This window comes from Oryctolagus cuniculus, chromosome 9, assembly GCF_051225735.1.
Source record: "Oryctolagus cuniculus isolate XC-2025 breed Fujian yellow rabbit chromosome 9, ASM5122573v1, whole genome shotgun sequence".
Taxonomy (NCBI): Eukaryota; Metazoa; Chordata; class Mammalia; order Lagomorpha; family Leporidae; genus Oryctolagus; species Oryctolagus cuniculus.
Window position 1 is genome coordinate 110,640,351 of NC_142875.1, and position 21,030 is coordinate 110,661,380.

General features: G+C 45.6%; 1 non-coding gene across 3 annotated transcripts in view; it reads left to right on the plus strand.

The window, feature by feature from the left end:
• LOC100354429 (uncharacterized) overlaps positions 1-21,030 on the plus strand; it is a 57,228-nt gene that overhangs the window by 18,602 nt on the left and 17,596 nt on the right. For 2 of the 3 annotated variants that reach the window (XR_016213500.1, XR_016213498.1), the window contains one exon: positions 20,593-20,714. This is a non-coding gene — a transcript (uncharacterized LOC100354429). Of the gene's footprint in view, positions 4,456-20,592; positions 20,715-21,030 lie in introns of those variants that run through there. The other variant, XR_016213501.1, reaches the window with a different exon arrangement.

The window sequence follows — 21,030 nt, forward strand, 5'->3', positions numbered from 1 at the left end:
CTGCCTACAAGGTGGATAAGATGGATGTAACTTGAGATGCATTCTTTGTTGCTGAGGATAGAAGGTGCATTGTGCAGCAGAAAGATACAGCAACTATAGGCGATGCCAGCTCTGTACCGCTTATCTCCCGAATTCCTTTACAGAAAAGAAAAATAAACGTTTATCTTGTTGGAGCCACTATTATTTCTGGGCTCTGTTTCTAGCTGCCAAATGCAAATCTTAACTGATACTGAAGTCCTTGAGGATTTTTGAGCGAGGGGCTGATTCTGTACAATTGGTGGCTCTGCAAGGACAGATTCCGGGAGGGGGCTGTTGGGAAGGGGTTCTAAGAGATAGTGTTGGCTTGGCAGGTGGGGACAGAGAGTGAGGGAAGACTGAATGAGGAGATGACACATCTTGCACAGGGTCACTGATTTTGTTTTTTTTCCCAGGACACCTCGGCTAAACTCCATTGTGCAGCGGTTCTTTAAATTTGTAGTTATTGAGTAATTTGCATTCTACTATTGTCAACTGGCCTGAAAGCTAAGGAGATTGAGATGATGGGCGCTCTTTGTGCCTTAAAAAGCAGGGGAAAGCTGGAACAGGAAAGGTGGATCAGTGTTACAGTAAAGTGAAGCCATTCTATTTTCTGAGCTCCTGCGGGCATTTCCAAGGAAAGGAACTTTTGTTACCTGTGATTGTCTAATCAAGATACATTTGAAATGTATCCTTTACTGGATAGCAACTGTAAATAACATTAAAAATATACCTTGGAGTAACTTGCCAAGGAAAGATAATTTCCAACAATGAAAGTTTCTAAAGGAGGAAAAAAAATCTAAGTTATTAAATTACTCTAAGGTTCATGTAATCACATTCAGGAGTGACTGGCTTGCATAGTGAACTTTTCATTTTGCAGCTGGGCAGGTAATGCCATACCTTTTAGATGAGAAGAAATTTAATTATTATTTATGTAGGTTATAAAAATATGATGATGTAGTTATGCTTGGATGTTACAAACTTGAGTGCTTTAACTCTCACTGTTTCTTCATGAGTGTACTTCTCAGATCCCATGGTCTATGGATATCTACCTTGCTGCAGCCACGAGGAACCATCTGCCTCTGTTTTGGAATTCTACCTTCCTGTTCTATGTTGTCCTAAGGGGAAACCTTAGCTTCCAGGAGAGCTCTCCTCTGAACTAGCCTGCAGACTTACTATCCCATTCGCTTTGTTTCCTTAAACGTGGGCTGGCAGTTCTAAAGTTCTTTGCAAGCCTGGCTTGGACAGGTTACTAGAAACCTTGTCCTAGCTACCAATTCAAGGTCTCTTGAGGCAGTGGCCTTCAGCCCTTCCCCCTTTGCACAAAGAATTGCAGATGTACCCAGTATTACTTGAAAAATTCTTGTTCACAATTACATCTCATTTGTCCTGACCCACCCCCCACCCCCAACTTGGAAAATTTACACCAGAAGGCAAATGACTTACATTAGGCTGTTACCTGGATTACTTGTTGCAAACTTCTGTATTTTTGCTACAGCTCAGTTTTCACAGTGGCATATGGATTATCTCCTGTTTCAAATGAGAAGAAATATCAAAAATGATAACAATTCGTTTTTAAATTCTGTCTCCCTGAAGTTCCTGGGTTGTGCTTTGCTACAGTCTGCACAAAAACCAAACCAAAGAATGCAGTTGGATAAGCAGATGTTCTCTCTCTTTCTTTCTCTCTCCAGTTAAATAAATAATAACATAGTCAACATCTATGGAGCATTGGTGTGCGCAAAACCGCTTATCTACATTATTCTTTTAATCCTGACGAAAATTCCGAGAAGTAGCTTTATCAACCAGGAAACTGAGCTTGGATTGTTATTCAAGGTCACAGCAGGCAACTGAGCAAGGGCTCAAATTCAGGCTTTGCTGACTCTCAGCCTGCGTTTTGAGGTTGTCCTATTATTCTTATAAATAATCTCAATAACAAGGTCCATGGCTTCAGTGTGACACTCAATCCTGCCTTATTCCCTTTCACTCTCTGCCAGACTGGAAGACCTTATGGGGATTACATATTTCTGGCCATCAATGACTAGCCATTTGTTGAAAAATGATACTCCAATATCTTTAATAATTGTTTCATTAAAAACCAAACAGGGTGAGTGTTTGGCATAGCAGTTAAGACACCTCTTGGAACACTCACATCCTATATTGGAGTCCCTGGCTTTGAATCCCAGCTCTGTTCCTGATTCCAGCTTCCTAGTAATGCACGCACTGGGAGGTGGCTGTTTGATGGTTGCAGAGCTGGGTCCCTGCCACATGTATGGGAATCTTGTATGGAGTTCTGCACTCCTGGCTTGGACCTGGCCCAGCTCTGGCTGTTGTGGGCATTTGGAAAATGATCAGCAGATGGAAGAAAATCTCTCTGTCTTTGTGTTTCTCTCCGCCTTTCAAATGAAAATAAAAAAGCAGAACTTAAAAACCACAACAGAATAGGGCTCCAGCTGTATTCAGAATGACTCTAGACACATCTCTTTACTTCTCTGCTCCTCAGTGTCTCCTGAAACAAAAAGGACAGAACAGTTACCACTTTATGAGCTGGTTTGGTAAGAAGAGACATACCAGGTGCCACTTCACGGTGTTTGCTGACCACTTTTTAGTGAAAACTACAACCACCGTAAGGTATTTTGAGTTGAGAAACCTTTCTTCAAAGGATGCAGACCATTTTCACCCATTTTTACAATGAGAGAAGCACAGAGGGCCCTAGGAAGTTTGCTTATGCATTTGCCTCTGAATCTCAGTTTGCTTTTTATCTCCATATAGATTCAGGTGTCCTCAAACACCACCTACTTCCAAAGTAGGTGAGAAGGCTCCCATCAAAAGCTTTGTATTTGCTAAGCTTGGGTGCACTGGTTTCTCACTCATTAGCCTTTGAGGGGACTTGCCTTACTTTTAGGGTAGGTGTCAAAACATGAGTCAAGTGTTGTTGGCCAATTCGTTTAGTTAGTGAGGGATGTTGTTGACAAGATCATTTCTTTTGTGCTGTTAAAGAACTCCTAGGGCAGCTTTCTCATTTACCTGTTTTTTTCAGTAGTGTTTTGGAGATAATCCCGCACAGAACAATTAAGACCTGGGTCTTTTGAGCCTGTTACTTAGGGCCCAGGGCTGGGGTGGCAGAGGGGAGAGGTACATGGAAGGTGGATCTGAGTTGCTGAAATCTAAGGCAGTCTGCCTCGGGAGACATCTCCAGCAGTTGGGCCTGGGTCATTATTTTGGTGCCTAACCTCTTTAAGGTTGTAAACAAAACTAATGATTGACTTACAATGTTGTTGTCATGACCAACTGAAGGGGAAGTGCGTTTCAACTTTATTATCATGCTATGTGAAAATGGTAATGGAAATATTATTCACAGGAGTGCAAACTAATAATATGCCTAACTGGAGGAAGCTGGTTTACGGGCACACATGGTGACTTTTCAAAATAGCCACTCCCATTACTCCTTGCTGTCTCTCAATCTGCATCATTTCTTCATAAAAATATGTTCTTCTGGTCAGTTTTTAGTAGCTAGAGTATTGCATTTGTTTTCCTTGGTTGTTCTGTCCTGAGTGAAGTGAACATTGACTACATATTGTTCTTTGCTTTGGGAACATCCAGAACAATCCAAAGCCAAGGGCATGTTGTAACACTACTTAATAATCTGATGTAACATAACATGGCCCATGTCTTGGATAACAGGTGTGTTTTCTTCCTAGACCAGTCCTTCCTTCCTAAGTGTAAACATACCTCAATTAATCAGATGAGAATCAAGTCATGTTAGTCTGATGTAACTACATCAGTGCTCTGTGTAGTTTATTCCGTAGTCATCTGGCCGGGTCATTAAGATATGCAAAATAGCCATATAAACTATGACTCTCATATTTGGTGTGTTACCTAACATAATTTTGAGGATAAACATTTCCACAAAATTCAGGTGAATAAATATCTTGAAAGGATTTCCATATCAAACAGTTTTCTTCTTTCCTTCCCTTCTTCCTTTCAGCAAATATTAAGTACCTACTGTATAAGGCATTAGGTGTATAAAACATTATCCTGATCTCAAGCCCTCTATGAACTCAGAGGTATTTGTGTGAAATCACAGTACAGTGAAATAGGTTTGAACAACCTCTTGTGAGAGGAAACTCTGGAGAAACTTTGCTGAGATGAGATTTTTAAATATTGAAGGTGCTCTGGCCTGAAAACTTGTGTCCCAACAAAATTCATAGGTTGAAGCCTCATCACGAATGTGATGGGAGTAAGAGGTGTGGCCTTTGGGGTGATTAGGTCATGAAGGTAGAGCCCACCTGGCTGGAATTTGTGCCCTTACAAAAGACACCCAAGGTGCACCTGCAGCCCCTTCCACTATGCAAGGACACAGCTAGAAGGTGACACCTATGAACCACAAAGTAGGCCGTCAGCAGATTCTGAATCTGCCACAGGTGTTGAACTTGGACTTCCTGGCCTCCAGAACTATGAGAAAGAAAATATCTGTTGTTTATAAGCTAATCAGTCTGTGCTATTTTGTGATAGCAGCCCCCAAAGGACTAAGAAAGACAGGACTGTACTAGGACAAAACCAAACAAAAAGTGGAAGAAGGCCATTCATATGGCTGAACAGAGTACCTAGGCATGGGGCATGGAGGAATTGTTTGGGAAACATGGAAGATGATGTGTTGTTACCATTCCCCGGGAACTGTGATGCTGTGGTCTGGTGTTGCTCCTGCAAGGGTTTGGGTGTGCTCCTGAGGTTTCTCTATGGCTATGAGACTTATCTGCTTTTCCTAGACCCAAATTGTTTGTCCTCTGCTTATCAGCAGAGCTCTTTTGAGTCACGTCTCCACCTGGAGACAGACATGAGTGAAACTCTGAAATGCTGACTCCTCCACTGATTACCTACTGCCATCAACTGGGTGATGGGCAGAGAGTACACGCCAGGCAAAAGCACTCTGTACGATACGAATTTCCGGTCTTGGTAGACAATGCTGGCTTTCAAGAGTCACACCAACTCATGTTGCCTAGACTAGGGTCAGGCCTACATGGTTTTCTTCTGTCTCTTTTCTCCTGTTCTTCAAATGGTTTCCTGCTGACTCCTTAAATTCTCTCCATATATCAAAGCAGCCCCTGGAGCATCTGACTCTGGGGTTGAAAGGATGCACCCAAGAGCAGTGCCAGAAATCAAAGGGGTCTAAGATGGGAAAAGGCCAAGTGGAAAGAAGAGCCTGAGGAGTCTCTAAAGATCAAATAATTAAAAAAAACCTATTTATTTGAAATGCAGAGAGAGAGAGCATGAGCAAGCAAGCAAGCCAGGCAGACACAGGTCTTCCTTCTCCTGGTTCAGTTCCCAGATGTTCACAGCAGCCTTGGCTGGGTCAGGCTGAAGCCAGGAGCTTTACCTGCTACTTCCCAGGGTGTGCATAGCCAGAAGCTGGAAGCAGAAGCAAAGCCAGGACTGGAACCCAGGCACTGTGATATGCACTTTGATGCTGCATTGCAAACGGCATCTTAACCACTGCACCAAATAAAACAGTTTTACCGTGCGCTTTGGAATAAACATGATACTAAGAGTCTAATAAAAATGCAATTCTGCATGATCCCACATTACCTCCTTAAAGTCTGTCTAGTGGGAGGGGTCTGCTTGCTTGTTTTGTGTTGAATCTCAATCTTGGGCTTTTCTTCTTTACCTTACTGGCCCATTCTTTTATAATAAAAACTCTATGTCATCGTCTATTCAGAAATTAAAATTGTCGAGTTGATGTCTAATCAATGCTCAATCTTCACTCAAGCGGAAATTTTCCCTTCTTCTTCCCTTGAAGCAGGGACGAGAACAATCCTATGGGTTTTTAAGTCCTAGACAGAGCTGTTCCTCTGTCACTTCTGTTCCAAAGCAAATCCCAAGGCCAGTCCTCAGGCTGAAGCTAAGGAAATGCGCTTACTCCTTCCTGGAAAGGTACACAGAGGAGAGGGAAGGGAACAGAGGGACGAGCAACGCTGAGGACCAGTCCTCCAAGCTTCCCCAGCTCCCGGTGAGAGGCCTCTGCCTGGCTGTGCTTGGCCCGCGTTTGCTCTTGTCCTTTCCCTGGGGTCCCAGGTGGGACACGGTGGTATGACTGACAATTGTAATGCAGCCACGCACTTCAAGTGATTAAGACACACTGCTCCCAAATGAAGGAGATGCCGACCCGGAAGAAAGAGGAGCTCCGGACAAACCCAGTGAGCAGTGCTCATGTCAATGCCTGGCGCGCCTTGTCTCAGCAGTCCCACAGTGAATCTTCCAGAGAGTATCACCGCTGTCCTCTTTGTACAGCTGAGGATACCGATGTTAAGAGCAGTTGTATAACTTGCTCAAGATGGCACATCCTGAGTGATGGAGGTTTTTGGGTTAAAGAGCAGAATTATCAGGAGTGGGCATTTGGCCTACCAGTTAAGACACCCACATCCCACAGTTGGAATGCCTGGGTTCGTTCTTGGCTGTGGCTCCTGACTCCAGCTTCCTGCTAGAGCAGACCCCTGGAAAACAGCAGTGATGGCTCAAATAGTTGGATTTGGGGCCAATGCTGTGGTGTAGCAGGTAAAGCTGTCGCCTGCAGTACCGGCATCCCATATGGCGCCGGTTTGAGTCCCAGCTGCTCCACTTCCTATCCAGCTCTCTGCTATGGCCTGGGAAGGCAGTAGAAGATGGCCCAAGTCCTTGGGCTCCTGCACCCATGTGGGAGACCCAAAGGAAGCTCCTGGCTTCGGATCGGCGCAACTCCAACTGTTGCAGCCAATTGGGGAGTGAGCCAGCAGATGGAAGACCTACCTCTCTCTCTCTCTCTCTCTCTCTGCCTCTCCTTCTCTCTCTGTGTAACTCTGCCTTTCAAATAAATAAATAAATCTTAAAAAAAAAAAAAGAAATAGAATCCAATGGATGGAGGAAAGGCTTTTTTTTTTTTTTTTTAAAGGGAGAGCAGACTTTGGTGGGCAATCACTACTACATTACTCCCAAAGTTTCTTTTTCTTTCTTTTTTTTTTAGATTTTTATTTGTTTATTTGACAGAATTACAGACAGTGAGAGAGAGAGACAGAGAGAAAGGTCTTCCTTCTGTTGGTTCACCCCCAAATGGCTGCTTACAGCTAGAGCTACGCTGATCCGAAGCCAGGAGCCAGGTGCTTCTCCTGGTCTCCCATGCGGGTGCAGGGCCCAAGCACTTGGGCCATCCTCCACTGCCTTCCCGGGCCACAGCAGAGAGGTGGACTGGAAGAGGGGCAACTGGGACTAGAACCCGGCGCCCATATGGGATGCCGGTGCCCGGTGCCGCAGGCAGAGGATTTACCAAGTGAGCCAAAGCGCCGGCCCCGGAGGAAAGGCTTTTCAATAAATGATGTTGATACAGATGACAGCCATGTGCCAGAAAATGAAAAAGAAAAGAAAGAACCTCATCTGTTACTTTGAACATTTTGCAAAAATCATCTCAAAGTGGGTCATAGACTTAAGTGTAAAATGCAAAACTAGAAAAATTCTGGAAGAAAACATAGGAGAAAGTCCTTTGACCTTAAATGACGGACAGATTTTGTATATACAACACCAAAAGCATTATCCATAAAAGTAAGAATTCATAAATTGGAATTCATCAAATTAAAAACATTTTGTGCAAGACATGATTAAGAAAATGAAAAGACAAATTGCAGACTGGGAGAAAATATTTGCAAATCATCCACCTGACAAATATATAAGATCTTTCAAAATAACAATAAAAAAACAGTCCAATTAAAAGTGGTTGAGGACTGGCATTGTGGTGCAGCAATGCAGGCATCCCATATGGGCACTGATTTGAGTCTCGGCTGCTCCTCTTCCACTCCATCTCTCTGCTGTGGCTTGGGAAAGCAGTAGAAGATGGCTCAAGTCCTTGGGCCGCTGTACCCACGTGGGAGACCCAGAAGAAGCTCCTGACTCCTGGCTTCGGATTGACTTGCTCTGGCTGTTGCGGCCATTTGGGGAGTGATCCAGTGGATGGAAGACCTCTCTGTGTCTCTCCCTCTCACTGTCTGTGACTCTACCTCTCAAATAAATAAATAAATAAAATATTTTAAAAAATAAATAAAAATTAAAAAATAATGGAGCCATTGTTCTTTAAAATTTTTCTAATGTGTTAATTTTCACCCATTTGAAAGGCAGAGAGAGAAAAAGGGATTGGGGAGGACATTAAGAGATAAAGAGAGAGATCTTCTATACACTAATTCACTTCCTAAAAGCCTGCAACAGTTAGGATTGGGCTAAACCAAAGCTGGGAGCTGAGAACTCAATCTGAGCCTCCCGCATTGGTGATCGGGACCCAAGCACCTGAGCCATCACCTGCTGCATTAGCAGGAAGCTGGAGTTGGGAGCAGAGCTGCAACTTGAACTCAGGGACCTTGACATGGGATCCCAAGTGGTGTCTTAACCGTTGTGCCAAATTCCTACCCCAGGAAGAACTGTTGATAGATACAATAACATGGGTGATTTCACATGTGTTTTCTAGGTGAGAACAAACCAGAGAAAAAGAGGGGATACCGTATGATTCTATTTACATGGCATTCTTTGCTTTTTTCTTTTCTTTTAAGATTTATTTATTTAAGAGAGAGAGAGAGATTGAATCTTCCAGCTGGTGGTTCACTCCCAAAGGGCTGCAACTGCTGAGGCTAGCCAGGCTGTAGCCAGGAGCCTGGAACTCCATCTGGGTCTCCCATGTGGGTAGCAGGGACCCAACTTGAGCCATCCTCCACTGCTTTCCCAGGCATGTTAGCAGGCAGCTGGATTGGAATCCGAGCAGTTGGGACTCAAACCAGTGCTCTGATACAGACTGCCAGCATTGTAGGCAATAGCTTAGCTTGCTGCACCACAGCACTGACCCCCTCCCCCCTACATGGAATTCTTAAAAGGGCAAAAAAGCAAAGGAATGGAAACAACACGAACAGTTGTCAGGGGTCTGGGGTGAGCAGAAGTGTTGATGACAAAGGCAGTGCTGGGGATCCAGCTGGGCTAACACTGAACTCTTCTGTCTTCCAAGCAGGAGCAGGGCCATATTCCTGCTTCATTTCCAAGTTAAGAGAAGAGGAAAGATGCATACATTTTTCCTGTCTGTGGAGCTAATAGTGAGATATCTTGACTTCTGCAATATAAATGGAAATAATCATATCCAACAGCTGAATTCTCTGCAAGCGCTTTGGCAGAGCACCAGTTAGAAATTTTACAGTCAATGACAAGTCTAGAGGCCAGAAAATTCCAGTGCATATACAATGTGGCAGGCAGAATAATAGCCCCCAAATACGTCCACACACTCCTCTCCAGAACTTGCCAGTGTTCCCTTAGATGGCAAAAGGGTCTTTTTGACATGATGAATTTGAAGAACCTTGAGATAGGGAGGGTAACTTGAGTTATCCAGGTGGGCCCAGTGGAATCTGTGAAAGCAAAAGCTGAGAACCTTTCCAGCCCTGGGCAAGGAGCCACTAGGGAAGAATGGCCACTCCCTCCCCTCCCCTGCACCCACCTTTGTTTTTTCTCACCATGTGAGAGGCAGTTCTAAGAAGGCCCCCTTCCAAAGAGGTGCACCTCCTAATCCTCAGAGCCCCTGAATTGGTTATGTTAGATGGCAAGGGGGAATTACAGTGGCAGATAGAATTAAGTTTGCTGATTTGCTGGCCTCCTGATAGGGAGGGTAGCTTGGCTTATCTGGGTGGACTCGGTTGAATCACAAGGTCTTGAAATGTGGAAGAGGAAGGCAGAAGAGAGGTCAGAGGGGTATCATGTGATGTGAGGATTCAACCTGCTGTTGCTGGTTTTGGAGATGGAGAAAGGGACCAGGAGCTAAGAAGGTCGTAGCCTCTAGAAGCTGGAAAAGTCAAGGGAAAGGTTCTTCCCCAGAGCCTTTGGGAAGGACACCTTGATTTTAGCTCAGTCAGAACCCAGTTGGACTTCTAGCCCACAGTACTACAAGACAGTACATTTGTGTTGTGCGTCAAGCCGCTCAGCTGGTGTAATTTGTGGCAGCACCAATAGGAAACTGATCCATAGGGAGAACGTATTTTTCTTAAGTGTGAGGGGAGAATATGAAGAATAAGGAACCACTTACTTGGCTTCCTGAGCTCTCAACTCTAGGCAGGCGATCTATTGTCCACTTTCACAAGCAGTCTCTGCCTTGGTTTGGATGTGGTTTGCTCCTCCTGGGTCCATCTCTTGGAGGCTCAGTGGTGATATCAGAGTGGCAGGACCTTTAAGAACAGGGGACCTAGTAAGAGGGCTTAGGACCTGCTGGGGGCACTGTTCTCAGGAGGGTTTGAGATGGCTCTTTTGGGAGCGACCTTAAAAAAGCTTGAGCCCAGAGCTGGACATTTGGTCTAGCCGTCGAGACACTGGTTAAGATGCCCATGTCTCCTATTGGAGTGCCTCTGCTCCTGACTCCAGGTAATGCAGGTCCTAGGAGGCACTGGTGATGGTTCAAGTAGTTGGGTTTCTGCTACCCACGTGGGAGAACTTGATTGAGTGGCCAGCTCTTTTCTTCTGCCCAGCCGAGTCCTGGTCATTTTGTGCATTTGGAGAGTGCACCAGTGGATGGGAGCTCTCTCCCTCTCTGTCTCTCAAGTAATAAATAAATAACAATAAAAAGCCTGTGCTTGGCTCCATCTACTCTGTGAGTTATCATTTGAGATGTGATTTCTTCCTGCTACACACGCTCGTGCCCTCTGCCAGAGGCCGTCCCCAGAGCCTACATTATGCTGTTTGGACTTTCAGCCTCCAAAACTGTGAGCTAAATAAATGTCTCTTTCTTCTTAAGTAGCCTGACTCTGGTAATTTCATTATGATAATAGTAAGTGGACAGTCTCATTGCCACTGGGATCAGTTGTGACCCTGTCTCTACATTTATGGCATGTTCTGCTTTATCACTAGGTTTATTGCCTATTAAACTGTACTCCTGCTGCCAGTGCCTGGTATGACTGAAATTATTTTTGCAGTGCCTGATCTCCTCTTGCACAGGTGACTGGGTCTCATTTTGAACCCAGTTTTATGTCAAGTCTGCCCCTGTTACTCATCTTTCACTCCACCAAATATTACGGCAAACATGTGCCTACGCAGACCCCACCCTCGATTTACGCTGTCAGAACTTTTTCTCCCTTCCACTTGCCTGCTTGCAGTTGTGTTTTATGCCCGTGTGACAGAGGGAAAAGATATTAAAATGATGTATTGCCAAAACCTCCCTTCTTGTCTCCAAGGAAGAGTGAATTCTTTGGGTATGCAGTACACAGAGGGTCTTTGTTGAGTTAAGCAGGATAATTTGCAAGGAAGAGAATTAAAATGCTAAGAGGAGACCAAAACAAGGAAGAAACTTGGAAGACAATTTTATAAGAAGATTGAAGAGAACAGGCAGAAGAAAGGAATAGAGAGGAGGAAGCCACAATGGGTGAGCTGACGACTTTTAAAGAAAGAGAAACTCGAATCATATTTTAAAGGAAGTTTCCTATATGTGTTGTGCTGTAAAGTCACGTTCTCTGTGCCTCCCTAAGAAACATTCAGTAAGTACTGGATTTGTGGGAGGTGGGAGTGCATTAACTGCTGAAGTTGGCCTTGAGGCAAGGGCAGGTTGAGCCAAAATAGCCACTAAGACTGCAGGTGGCAGGGGTGGAGAACAGGGGAAGCAAGACTTTGCCACAGCAAGTCTCAGCAGGCACACTGGCTAGTGAGTCAGGAATCCTCCAGAATGGTTCCAAGAAGAAACTGCACCCCAGCGTAGCCTGAGACAGGGGTGGCATTGATCTGCCATCTGCCACCTGTTACTTGTCTCCATTTGCCTGGGCCAAGGTGCACCGTCCGTGGAACAAAAGCCCCTGGGCTCCCAGGAGGTACTGCCTGGCACTCAGTGCTCACCCAGGATACTCCCTGTGCACCTTGCCATGTGACTGTTTCATCTAAGTCTGAAAGCTGGCAGTGGCCAAAGCAAAGAAGGAAAGGGACAGTGGAGGGAAGTTTTACCTACGTCCTGCTTGAAATGGTGCATCATCTGCCTGGTTAATAAATATATGAACTTGAGTGTCTTCATAAAGACAGGAAAAATTGAGAACCTGGGAAAACATTCTCTAATGTTAAGATAAGCTTATCTTTAGACTGCTAGATTATAACCACGGCACCGCAGATTATAACCATGGCACCAGCAAGCAGCTTTTTACCATCTTGGCTTAAAAAAAAAAAACAATCAAGGTATTGAATCACCCAAGTAACACAAACATATCTTTAACTCGGAAAAAAAAATTAAAACAAAAACTGTCCTTGTAGATGAGGGGAGTTGTGTTTGTTTAACTACTGGCCTTTCTCTACCTTTTTCCTAACTCTGCTTCTGCACTGGTGATTTAATTGGCAAATCTGGGGAAAATAAAGTGGGCACGCTGAGCTCTCATGCCTGTCCGCTTTCCTTTTGGGAGTCCTGCCAGGGCGAAGTCTGTACTGGGGCCAGGCTGACCCTGTTCCCCTAGAACTGCTGCATCCTGTGCTCCGGCAGGGTGTCAGGCAGCTCTTATAACTTTCATCTTCCACTGCTTCTGCAACTCTCTCGGGAATAAAACAGTCATGTGGCCTTCCCCTTTCATTTCTTTATCTTACTTCTTCGTTTGTTTTGAACTCTGAAAAGAAGGAGGAGTGTTATTTATTGGGTACTCCTGTCGCGTTGTAATATCGGGTGCACTGGCCAGAAAATTGCAATGAAAGAAAGAGGGAGCCCGGTTAGGGAGAGGCGAGGGAATCCACGTGGAGCGGTGGAGGCTTCTGCATGATGAGGGACTGGCCTTGGGGCCTTGTTCTTTAGCGGGTGCTCGGGACAGTCCTGACCTTGGCGGCTCGCCTAGGTTTACAGGGAGCCAGGTAGGGTTTTAGAGTGGTGCGGTTGGCTCTGAACAGCTGTGCTTGTGTTGGAGAAGCCACGCAGGGGCTGGAAGAGGGCCTTGGCAGGGGCACAAGGACTGGGAGAGGGCCTCAGCGGGGGCCAGCGGGCTGAGGAGGGCTTAATGAGCAGGCACAGCTGAGACGAGCATTCAATTATAAGGGGAGAAAAACAGTCTTTTCATATACTGCCCTTATCGATATTGAAGGGAGAGGAAAAATATTTTTTGTTTTGAAAACTGCAACAGCTGGGTTCTCTACGGACCAGAGAGCTTTAGTGAGAGATTAGTTTGCAATGTGTTAGGGCTAGGTGGGTAATGTAAACAAACAGTCCTAATTTTAATTCCTGTTTGATGTTGTTTTGAACCACGCTCAAGGGCAAAAGAGGGCAGGGGGAATGGCCTAAGTCTGAACCCAGGTGGCTCAAGAGTCACTCCCTCTGCTTGTTCTCAAGGTAGCTGCAAGCTGGGTGCTCCGATGCGATGAAGAAACCCTCCCCAGGTGATAGGGTTTTTAGGTCTGAGGACTCCCACAGAAAGAGGCAATGGGAAAAAAGCCGCTGTGGCACAGGGACAGAAGAATTCACTGGTTTGCACTGGGGCTGCTGCTCCACGGAGCTCATCTTCATGGCAAGCACCGTCGTGCGGGCGCCTGGAGTTCAAAGGGACATGGAGACTTACAGCTGGGTGGGAAAGAGCAGCTCCCCAAAGAAATTGTGACGATTGACGGTGGGGCCGCTGTCTGTGTCTCAGCTTTGTGAGAGGCAGCATTCTTCCAAATGCTGTGTGTCAGAGAGAGAGGATGGCAGTGAGAGGCGCAGCTTCTTAGGTATGTTAAGTGCCAGGTGCTGCAATACTGATGTCAACACCTTGCTAGGAGACTGCCACTGACTTGGTTTATTTATTTATTTACTTACTTACTTAATGAGAAGGTGGAAAGGTTAGGGGAGACAGCGCTCCTGTCCGCTGGTTCACTCCCCAAATGCTTGCAATGGCTGCAGCCAGGCTGAGCAGAGGCTGAGACCCAGGAACTCAATCTGAGTCTCTCATTTGGGTGGCAGGGACCCAACTACTTGAGCCATTACTGCTGCCTCCCAGGGTGTGCATTTGTAGAAACCTAAAGTCTGGAGCCAGACCTGGGTATTGGAGGCAGGTATCAAACCCAGGTATTCCAATGTGGGATACAAGCGTTTTAACCACTAGGCCAAATGCCCACCTCCACTAATGGGGTTTAAATTTGCAGGCCCCAGGTTCTGAATACTTGGCATCGATCAGCTGGCATCTTGGTGAGCAGGTAATCTCTGCAAGGGTCTTGGGCAATCCCAAGTATTGATTCTGGATATGCACGTTAGCCTGAGAGTTGCTAGGAATTGGCTTGTTTTCTGAATACGGTGGGTTTAGAGTCGGTGCTATTATCATTGTACATGTTTTACTGAATCCACAAAATCTTTTGGAAGAAAAGATGCAACCCAAACCTGACCAATTTGAGGCTCTAAAGGAATTGCCCTCTTCCAATGAGATACAGGTTAAGCTGCAGTTGCCAAAAGATCTCTCTCTCTTTTCTTTAAGACTTATATGTAGCTGGTGCCGTGGCTCAATAGGCTAATCCTCCGCCTTGCGGCACACCGGGTTCTAGTCCCGGTCAGGGCACCGGATTCTGTCCCGGTTGCCCTTTTTTCAGGCCAGCTCTCTGCTGTGGCCAGGGAGTGCAGTGGAGGATGGCCCAAGTGCTTGGACCCTGCACCCCATGGGAGACCAGGATAAGCACCTGGCTCCTGCCTTTGGATCAGCGCGGTGCACCAGCCACAGCGCGCCGGCCGCGGCAGCCATTGGAGGGTGAACCAACGGCAAAGGAAGACCTTTCTCTCTGTCTCTCTCTCACTGTCCACTCTGCCTGTCAAAAAAAAAAAAAAAAAAACTTATATGTTTATTTGAAAGGCAGAGCAACAGAGAGTGGGGAGCAGAGAGAGAGACAGAGAGAGAATATCTTTCATCTGCTGTTCTATTCCCCAAATGGCCACAACAGCCAGGGCTGGACCAGGCTGAAGCCTGGAACTCCATCTGGGTCTCCCAGGTGGGTGGAAGGGACCCAAATATTTGCACCATCTTCTGCTGCTTTCCCAGGAGCATTAGCAAGGAGCTGGATTAGAAGTGGAACAGCCAGAACTTGAACTGGCACTCATATTGGGACTCTGTGGTATAGTAGGTTAAGTCTCTGCCTGTGGCACTGGCATCCCATATGGTTGTCAGTTTGAGTCCTGGCTATTCCACTTCCTATTGAACTCCCTGCTGATGGTCTGGGAAAGCGGCAAAGGATAGCCCAAGTGTTTAGCCCCCTGTACCCACATGGAGACCCAGAAGAAGCTCCTGGCTCCTGGCTTCGGATTGACTCAGCTCCAGCCATTGAAGCCAATAGAAGATTCTCTCTCTCTTTTTCTCTCCCTCTCTCCCTCTCCCTCTGTGTGTGTGTGTGTGTGTGTGTGTGTGTGTCTATAACCAGTTTACCTTTCTCTGAATGGTGTAGGGGTCAGCAGCACCCCCTAAAAGAATATTTTCTAAAAAAAGAAAAAAATCAATGCCATGATAGCTTTGTAGTTTTGGGAAACAGTGACTTTGTTGTTGTTGTTAATTTTAACTTTATTTCAAATAAAGGCAGAGCGAGAGAGAGATACTTCCATCTGCTCATTCACTTCCCAAATGCCTACAATAGCCAGGGGTAGGCCAGGGTGAAACCAGGACCCCCATGTAGATGGCAGAGACACTAGTACTTGAGCCACTACCTGCTGCCTCCCAGGGTGTACATTAGCAGGAAGCTGGAGTCAGGAGTTGGAGCCAGGCATTGAACTCAGGTACTGATGTGAGACGCTCACATTTTAATTGCTAGGCGAAATGCTTATGCCTCTCACAAACTTTTTGAAGACCCCTTATTTTACCCAAAGGATTAACCTTCAGATTACATTAAGAACTCCTGCAAATGAAAAAAACATACTAGATAAGACAAAATATAAACAAGAAATTCATGGAAAAGGAAAACCAAATGACAATAAGATGATCAACCTTGTTAGTAATAATAAAAATGCAAATAAAAAATATAGTTCAATTTTCCCCCCAAGATTTATTTTATTTATTTGAAAGCAGAGAGACAGAGAGAGAGAAAGATCTTCCATCCTCTGGTTCACTCCTCAAAAGGCCAAAATGTCCAGGACTGGGTCAGGCCAAAACTAGAAGCTGGGAACTCCATGTGGAGCTGCCATATGGTTGGCAGGGACCCAAGTAATTGAGCCATCTTCTGCTGCTTTCCCAAGTGCATGAGCAGGAAGCTGGATCAGAAGTGGAACACCTAGGACTTGAATCCTGGTGCTCCTGTATAGGATGCCAGCAACACAAATGGTGGTTTAACCTGTTGTGTCACAATCCTGGTCCCTATTCAATTTTTCAGCCATCTGTTTGGCAAAAATAAAGTTGTGATGACACCAATCAACGTGGGGTGTAGGGGCAAAGCACCTATTCTACACCACTTAGAGGAAGGTAAACCGGTTTATCTGCTTTGGAGAATGATTTGGTCAACTGCAGAAGAGTTATGGATGCCTAAGCCCCGAGACCTAGAATTCCACTCAGTCATTGACTCTAGAGAAACTCAACAAAGAGAGGCAACAAGACCTGGAGAAGAATGTTCAGAGCAACATTGTACAAAGTGGGCTGGCGCCACGGCTCACTTGGCTAATCCTCTGCCTGCGGTGCTGGCACCCTGGGGTTCTAGTCCCAGTTGGGGCGCCGGATTCTGTCCCGGTTGCTCCTCTTCCAGGCCAGCTCTCTGCTGTGGCCCGGGAGTGCAGTGGAGGATGGCCCAAGTGCTTGGGCCCTGCACTCGCATGGGAGACCAGGAGGAAGCACCTGGTTCCTGGCTTTGGATCGGGTGCAGCGTGCCGGCCGTAGCAGCCATTTAGAGAATGAACCAATGGAAAGGAAGACCTTTTTCTCTGTCTCAGTCTCTCTCTCACTGTCTAACTCTGCCTGTCAAAAAAAAAAAAAATGTACATGTACAAAGTGGAAAAATTCAAAATGTATATTAGAAATAGAAACTGGGATGCTAAATTGAATTTTTCTTTCTTTCTTTCTCTCTCTTTTTTTTTTTTTTTTTTTTTTTTTTTTAAGATTTGTTTTAGGCCGGCGCCTTGGCTCACTAGGCTAATCCTCCGCCTTGCGGCGCCGGCACACCGGGTTCTAGTCCCGGTCAGGGCGCCGGATTCTGTCCCGGTTGCCCCTCTTCCAGGCCAGCTCTCTGCTGTGGCCAGGGAGTGCAGTGGAGGATGGCCCAGGTGCTTGGGCCCTGCACCCCAGGGGAGACCAGGATAAGCACCTGGCTCCTGCCATCGGATCAGTGTGGTGCGCTGCCGCAGCGCGCCGGCCACAGCGGCCATTGGAGGGTGAACCAACGGCAAAGGAAGACCTTTCTCTCTGTCTCTCTCTCTCACTGTCCACTCTGCCTGTCAAAAAAAAAAAAATTGTTTTATTTATTTGAAAGGTAGAGTTATAAAGAAAGAGAGAGGCAACTTCCATCTGCTGGTTAACTCCTCAAATGGCCACAACAGCTGGGGCTGGGTGAAGCAGAAGCCAGGAGCCAGGAGCTTCTTATGGGTCTCCCACATGGGTTCAGGGTCCCACGTACTTGGGCCATCCTCTGCTGCCTTCCCAGCGCATTAGTAAGGAGCTGGATCAAAAGTGGAGCAGCCAGGACTCGAACCGGTGCCCAAATGGGATGCCGGCACTGTAGGCGAATGCCTAACCTGCTATACTACAACACAGGCCCCAGACTGAATTCTATTCATTGAAAAAAGGCTACATGAAAGAGCATATGATTGGACGATTAGCAACTTGAGCTGCACATCTAGAATAGGGCTTATTTTCATAAATACAGTGTGGAATGGAAAAAAATGGCCAAAAATACATCCGGTAGGAATCACTTTATATAATTTATTATTTTTTAAAGAATGTTTTAATACCTAGTTTTTAAAAATTCATTTATTTTAAAGGCAGACGCACATACACACAGAAATAGACACAAAAGAGAGAGGGCGCCCACCCTCTGGATCACTCTCCAAATGCCTGCTGTAGTTGGGGCAGGCCAGCCAGAGCCAGGAACTCAGTATAGGTTTCCCATGTGGGTGGCAGGTACCTGAGTACTTCAGCCATCACCTGCTACCTCTCAGGGTATGCACTTGCAGGAATTGGGGATGGAAATAGTACCTGAACCCTGGCACTCTGACAAGGAATGTAGGCGTCCCAAGTGACATCTTAATTGCTTGTGCCAAATGCCCAGTCTGCTTGTACAAGGTTTAAAATGGCAAAAGGGGACACATGTTTAGCCTAGTGGTTAAGACACCAACGAGGATGCCGGGAGTACTGCGGTGCCACACACGCAGTTCTGCTCCGGACTCCAGTGTCTTGCTAATGCAGACCCTGTGTGGAGCTGGTGATGGCTCAAGTAGTCAGACTCCACGCACCCATGTGGGAGACCTTGGTGAGTTCCAGGCCCCCAGCTTGAGCTGTTTCAGGCATTTGGAGAGTGAACCAACAGATGGGAGTTTTGTGCTTCTGTCTCTCAATCAAATAAATTAACAAAAATTAAAAATTTACAGTTCATCTATAATAATCGTACTACAAATTTTCCATTTGAGTAAAAATATAATAAGTAACAGCCATTTCCTAAACTGAAAGTGAACAATAATTCAAGCTTCATTTGGGAAAGTAACAAAAAAAGTTTCTGGTTCAGATGCAGATTTGATTGAAAGCTGACCCAACCCTGCAAAGAAGCCACTGCAGGATATAGTGCTGGTGAAGAAAAAAAGGGAAACACTTTGGTAGACAGGTATTTCTCATTGCTGCTGAAAAGTCGTTGGGTGGGAAGGCAGCAGGGTTGGTCCATTCATGCTTTCTGGGGAAGCAGGAGGAAGAAGTTTTGCCTCGATCCATTGGCAGCAAAGAGCCATGGACTGGCAGTGAGGTTTGTGATGGTTGATTGTGTGTATCAACTTAGCAGGGCCAAGGTGCCCAGTTGTTTGGTCAAACTCAGTCCAGATACTGCTGTAAACGTATTATTTAGGTGTCTTTTACTTTTAAAAACAGTGTATTTATTTTCATCTATTCAAAAGGCAGAATGATACACAAATGCACACACACACACACACACACACACTCAGATCTTCCATCTCTGGTCTACTCCCAAATGCTTACAACAGCCAGGGCTGGGTCAGGCTGAAGTCAGAAGCCCAGTACTCCATCTGTGTCTCCCACGTGGTGGCAGAAACCCAGTTATACCTGCTGCCTAGCAGGCTGTATTAGCATAAAGCTGAATTGGAAGTGGAGCGGCCAGAACTTGAACCAGGCAGTCAGTGATTTGCATTTTAATCAGTAAACTTTCAATAAACCAAATTATCCTCCATAATGGAGGTGGGCTTCATTCAATCAGTTGAAGAACTTAAGAGCAAAGATAGGGTTTCTGAAATAGAAGAAATTCTGCCTCAGGACTCAGTGTGTCCTCCTACTTGGATTTCCAGCCTGTAGACTTTGGACTCACTAGTGGGAGTTTGTCACAGTGGTTGAGACAGGGTTTGGGATGCCTGCATCCCATATCAGAGTGCATGGGTTTGAGTTTCAATTCTACTCCTATTTCCAGCTTCTTGCTAATGTGCACCCTGGAAGGCAGCAGGTGATGGCTCAAGTAATTGTGTTCCTGCCATTCACATGGGACACCTGGATGGACTTTCCAGCTCCTGGCCTAAGCCTGCCCCAGCCCCAGTCATTGTGGGCATCTGGGGAGTGAAGCAGTAGATGGATGATGTCTCTCTGTCTCTGTCTCTCTTTAAAATAATGAAAAAAAATTGTTTTGCCAAAGAAACAAATAAAAAACTGCCACCTCTATTCTTCCCTGGATTTTCAGCCTGAGGGCCTGCTCTAAAAATTTCAAATATATCAGTCCATACAATCATATGAGCCAATTCCTAAAACAAATCTTCTCCTCCTTCTCTCTATCCTACTGGTTCTGTCTCTCTCCAACCCTAGTACAAGGCATGGAGAGAAGCCCAGGAAAAAAAAGAGAGACTCTTGATGGAGAGGAGTGAAAATGGGCTGTGGCCCTTTGAAGAAGGAGTGCAAGGGGGGAAAAACCAGATTGCATGGATTTTGATTTGTCTTGTTGTGTTTTTATCCTTATGGTCATGCCAGCACTCAGATTTCCTAATTTCTCTTTTTGAGTTCTTTTTCCATAACATCTGCTTCACTGCATGATACAGGATGGGGCCTGTATTCTGTGGCTTGTCCTCAGGAACCTCCAGCCTTGCTGCTCCCCATGTCTCTTGATGAAGGCTGGCACCTTTTAGCGATAATTCTAGGCCATCTTAATCTCTTTTAATATGGCTAATCTTTTCAGGAATTTCACATTTTCCTTCAGTTACTTTGCAAAGCTGTGTAGTGAGCTCCTCTGCCTCTGCAATGTATGGGGATTTATTTTTATTGTAGTAAAATATATACAACATAATATTTACAATTCTATCTTTAATTATTTTTATTCATATGAAAGACACAGGGAGATGAGAGAGAGAGAGAGAGAGAGAGAGAGAGAGATCTCGAGAGAGAAAACCATCTACTGTTTTTTCCCCCAAATGCCTACAGTGGCTAAGGCTGGAGCTCAGAACTCAATCCATGACTCCCACAGGTGTGGCAGGGACCCAAGTACTTGACCCATCACCTGCTGCCTCCCAGAGTGTGCATCAGCAGGAAGCCAGAAGCAGAAGCAGAGCTGCGACTTGAAACCATGCACTCCAATGTGGATTGAGGGTATGTAACCACTATGCCCAATGTGTGCCCCCACTTTAACCATTTTTAAGTGTACAGTTTGGTGGCATTAAGCACTTTCACATTGTGGAACCATCACCACTTCCATTTCCAGAAGTTTTCCATCATCCCAAACAGAAGCTCTGTGCCCATTAAACACTAACTATTCCTGCTGCCCCTAGTCTTCTTTCCTTCTCTATGAATTTTCACATCCAGGGGTCTCATATTAGTAATTTCATGCAGTATTTATCCGTATTTATCCTTTCTACAACTGCTTTAACATTTTTTATTTGAGAGAAAGAGAGAGAGAGAAACTGAA